Genomic DNA, 5,191 nt, shown 5'->3' with positions numbered 1-5,191 from the left:
AACGGCTCAGCTCAGTCTGCGTTGAGTGTATGGAGCACAGGCAACAATGCGTCAGCTGGACGTCTTCTTTAGAGGCGTTTAGATAACGTGAATGGGTTACAGCACTGACGGTCATACGTCTACGGCTCCAGCTCACAGCTCGGCCAGTGAAATGTTTTCTATTGTCACACGACAGTGTCAGATAATTCTCATAAAAAGTGATCAGCATGCAGATCATCAGGATGCTGCAGAAAGCAGCTTTAACAGGAACTGAAGTGGATGTTGGATGTTTCTCATCTAGTTTCTTTGCTGGATAAAGAGTTAGTATGTGCACGGAGGCTCATAGTCCAATCCTGACTATTTCTTGGTGGATATAACATCACATACATTAACTGTGCTGAATATGTTGGATTTTCTTGCTGCTCTTCCCAGCTACATGATTACTGCTAAACTAATATTAATAAACATTGTTTCTGAAAGTGCTGAACTAGTCCTATAATGTGTGTAGTACATTCTCTGTGCTCTGGAGAGACGGCCTGATTGTTTTCCTTTTAAAACAATTCACCAACGTGACTCATGCTGTGGATCTTATCTTGTTGTCTACGTGGAGGCTTAGAATAAGCTCCATGACGACTCATCCACCTGAGCGCTGTTACTAGTTTCAAAATTCATCCTGTCCACATTGATATTGTTTGCAAAGTAAAATTATTATTCTCCTCCATTAACACCATCTATTTCTGACAGTCTGAGCTCAACAGTGCAAACTTAATAATATGTTTCCTTCTTTTACCACAAGAACCAAGAGAAAAACGCAGGAAAAGATGTTTCTGCTGGACAGAGATGATCAGTTTAGGGAAGGAGTGTGTTTATATATGAGATGGCAGCACACAATGCTCCTCATATTGTAAAGCTTGTGCTGACACTTGTGACACTAAAGAGAATTGGAAAGCATGCAGAAGTCAAGCTACCAACAACACAGACTGTACGTGTCACTCACCAAGCTGCAGTTTGACGAAGAGACACAGCCTTTCAAAATAAAGTCAGATGATAATATCTTCGATGGAGACTGGGTCTTATTTCTGGCTGAAAAATCTGTTCTCAAGATAGATGAAGATAAAAGTCACTCCAAACTAGGTTTTGTGTTACGGAGCAGTATACGTGAAGCCTCTCTGTGCCTCCAGGGATCATGTATGACAGATAAAAGCAAAGTAAACAGAGCAGGAGGCAGGGAGGAAAGGCAGGTAAAGCTATTTTTATAGAAACAAACCAGACAGGAGCGTGATCGGGTCCTTTCCGGTTAGTGGACGCTCAGCCTGCTGTCCCTTATCCTCCAGCTTCCCATTAAGTCAGGAGAGAAAACGTGGAGGAGAGGAGCACCGACGGCGCAGCAGGACGCCAGCTAACAAAGAAGTGAGCTGGCACTTGGAGAGCACTCAGGAAAATAAGGGCCCCTTCGACAATACTTGGTTGTTTTCCTCAAATTTACTTCGTTCATGAGGGAAGTTTCTGTAGAGATGATGATGTACTTTGGAATAATGCAACTGCATCTTGGAAACAAAGGCAGTGCTGGTCCCTGAGCACCTTTGTGTGGCTGCAGCTCAATTACTGTCAAAAGCAGTTCAGTGGCAGGTGAGTGGCGTCTGACTGATACAGCTATTATGACTGCATTGTACAGTCGGACTGCCTTTTGTAATGGTGATAGCTGAGGGATATTCTGAGGGGATAAGTCGAGCAGAGAGAAGAAAGGGAGAGTGGCAAAAGGGGGAGACAGCAGAGTGGGCTGATGGGTTAATTGAATGGATTCAGATTCCCATTGTCTCGGAGGAGCTCGGAGGGGACAGATCGCCACAGGAGAGGAGGGAACGAGAGACGAGAGAGAAATGGAGACAAAGACTGAGCATGAGAAAATCAGACAGAAGTAGAGGAAGGAGAAAGAAAATCAACTCAGAAACAGAAAGGTGCCCAAAAATATGGTTAGTAATAAAGACTAAGGGAGCGTGAGACACAAAAGCCCCTTTTAGACTCACATTTCACTCTGCAAATGTGCCAGCAATAACGATTATGACTACACTTTGTGCCATCATTATAAATCCACTTTGAAATCACGCAGTCTTTTCATTTGGATTTCTCTTTGCTTGCAGTAGATGGTTGTTTTAGTCCTTCAGTGAATGTGCATATAGCTAATGTCATTTCATTTTATGAGATGCGACATCTGCTCTGGCGATTCTTAATCCCTGAGGAGTGAAAACAAATCACACATCTATCTATAATTATTAGCAAATATTATGCAAACTGGCAACGTAGCTGTTCCTCTCATACTTTCCATGTAACGTCTGTATCTGATTTTATATTTCTATGTAAGTCATTTTCTCTGCTTTTGTCCAGAAACAAACTAAAGTGAATTAAATATGAATAGCCTGCACTTATTTTGGTGTCATTTACCTTATTGTGTTTTCAAAATACATCTCTGTGAAACTGGGAGGAAAATGGTATGAATACTGATTTCACCTGCGTAATTGAACCCCACGTATTTCAGATTTACCTCAAACCACCTTAAACCTGAGCTGAATGAACTAAATGAAACTGAATTGCATCTGAAGTGAACTGAATTGAATCAACCCGAATGGAGCGACTGTGAGAGACACTAACTTACACAGAAACTGAGACAAATAAGCAAGAGAGGAAGAAAATCTGATAGAAGGAGAAAAGGCCTGCAGGAGAACCACACACACACACACACACACACACACACACACATATAAAACGCAGTGTAAAGTGCTAACAATAGGTCAGATTCTCCTACTTTACAGTACACAGTTAAACCAAAATGGGGGCGTCTGTGGGTGGGGGGCATTAAAGCTTTATGATAGCTGCTTTATGATAGCAGTGTATTAACAGACATCACATAGCAGGTAGTGAGCGACTGCTGCTGAAAGTGCCTGTGTGTGTCCGATAAAGTGTCTCTCTAATTGGATGAGACAGGTTAATGGCTTGGTAGCAGCCATTTCGGGGTCAGCTGGTGAGACCGGTTAGCTTGAGTTTGGAGATTAAAACACCAGCGGAGCTGAAATGACGTGACCTGCTGTGACACGGCGGGTGAACAGGCTTGATGCACAAATTCAATTTCAGAACCATAAACTACAAAGATTGTGCTGTTTTTGTTTTTGCGGCCCACTCGAGGTGTCTCTCTGACTACTTCTCACCCTGTGCTGACAGACCTCTGGTGCTCACGCGCAAACACACGTCTATACAGGCATGTGCACACACGCACACCTGCACGGCTTAGTCGCACACACGAGCAACGTTGTCTTTCTGATGCACGTGAGAGCGCTCACACCTCCTCTCCGCCATGCTTCCACAAACACACACCACGCTCACATATCTGCACACACACTCTCTGAAGCTGCCACATACTGTAACCTCATACACACAGAGCCTGTTCCTCACACTGGGACATCTTCTGACACACACAGCCATCACTCACTCAGCAGTACTCCACAGCAGGCGGCTGGCAATCTTCTCCAGGCTGCAGCCCACAGGTGGTAAACCAAACAATCAGTAGTTCCCACCGTGATACCACAGCAAACCGTCCTCACGCAGCTCAATTGACTTTCTTGTGACAGTGTTGGAAAGATGCTTATTTATTTATTTATTTATTTTTCCTTTAGTGACAACTTGAAAACTCAATAAAAGTGACAGTAGCATCAATGGTCAGTTTCTTCTGGAGTTTGGGAACAGTGAAAATGACAAATTACAGTCACAGTGATGTGGGTCACGCTGAGAGTCGGCTCTTTCTGTTTTCTCTTCCATGAAGAGCTGAAACAATTAATCACTGGTTCAGACACAAATCGTCTGAGAAATGTCTAAAGCAAAAATGCCAAATGTTCACGGGTGTAAAACTTCTTAAAAGCAGCACAGCCATGTTCCTTATTGTTGTAAATATACAGACTTTGTGTCTTTGGGCTCCAATGCTCATGTTAATAGACTCAAATAAGCTAATAGACTAATTGAAGTAACTGTCGTGAGATGGATGGTAAAAAGATAATAAGAACCAACTCTCTGATGTTATGAGCTAAATAAATGATTTTTCCTTATGAAACTTAATGAGTTCGCCATTTTAATTGTTGACAGGAAATCACACCAAGAGGCAAATAACAGTTCTTTTTATTTTTACCTTTATTGTATTTCAAGCACAATTTCTCATAAATGTTTATTGATTGTTGAATATTTTGAGATGGCTGCACCACGTTATCAGATAAACATAGATTTGCCTTTGAAAATGTAGTGAATTCAAAGTATAAACTGGCAGAAAATGGAAACACTCAAGTACAAATACCACAAAATTGTACCTCAGGAACAGTATTTGAGTAAATGTACGTAGGTACTTTCCACCTCTGTGGACCACCGGATTTAAACCAGGACCTCACTGCACACCTGCAGGTAATCATGGCCGCACAGGTGTTTGTGATATCAGTCTTGTTGGTTGCCAAAGCTGGTTTTCTCCACTTCCTCCTTTGTGCAGAAAGGAGCAGCTCTTTGGTCTAAATGGAATAAGTCAGAACTGTTTAAACTTCTTTTCATAGCTAGAAGTGCAAATGAAATGTATCGACATTAATGCAACATTAAGTAGAAGAAGAAGAAGAAGGAGCAGCAGGAGCAGGAGCAGGAGCAGGAGCTGTGTTTGGCTTGTACACACAGGTGAGCAAATCAGCTTGTTGTGTTTGGGTTTTGTTTGCTAGATAAATGACACTTGTGTTTTTAAATATAAATATTACCTACTTACCAGCTGTGACTGTTTTTAAAAAATTAGCTCTGACTAGGACCTTGGCAGACATTTTTCTTCACCATGGCAGACATGTTGAGGTGCTGGCTAAAGCAGGAAGCACAGATACTGTTAGTGTTTTTGAACCACTGCTGTCATTCCTAAATCTCCCCCTGTCCAAAACCTTTAGCTCCTGTTTGGAAATAAAAGCCTTATGTTAATGAATCAGCCCATTAGCAGTGGGCAAGTCAAGGTTCAAATGTGTGCAAACAATTTTATTTTCCTGTAACATGTTAATTCAACATGATTATGTAAAACAGGGCCAAAGCAGAATGTGGGCACAGCTCTGTATACTCCAGTCATGTTTCAACAAATATACATAGTGTGGTAACAAAATACCCAACAACATGTGGATAACAACACAAAATCAGAGTAAACACAGTAAAGTTC

The sequence above is a fragment of the Mastacembelus armatus genome, chromosome 11 (genome assembly GCF_900324485.2).
Source record: "Mastacembelus armatus chromosome 11, fMasArm1.2, whole genome shotgun sequence".
Lineage (NCBI taxonomy): Eukaryota > Metazoa > Chordata > Actinopteri > Synbranchiformes > Mastacembelidae > Mastacembelus > Mastacembelus armatus.
The sequence above is the reverse complement of the archived record's forward strand: the minus strand, read 5'-3'. Positions refer to the sequence as shown.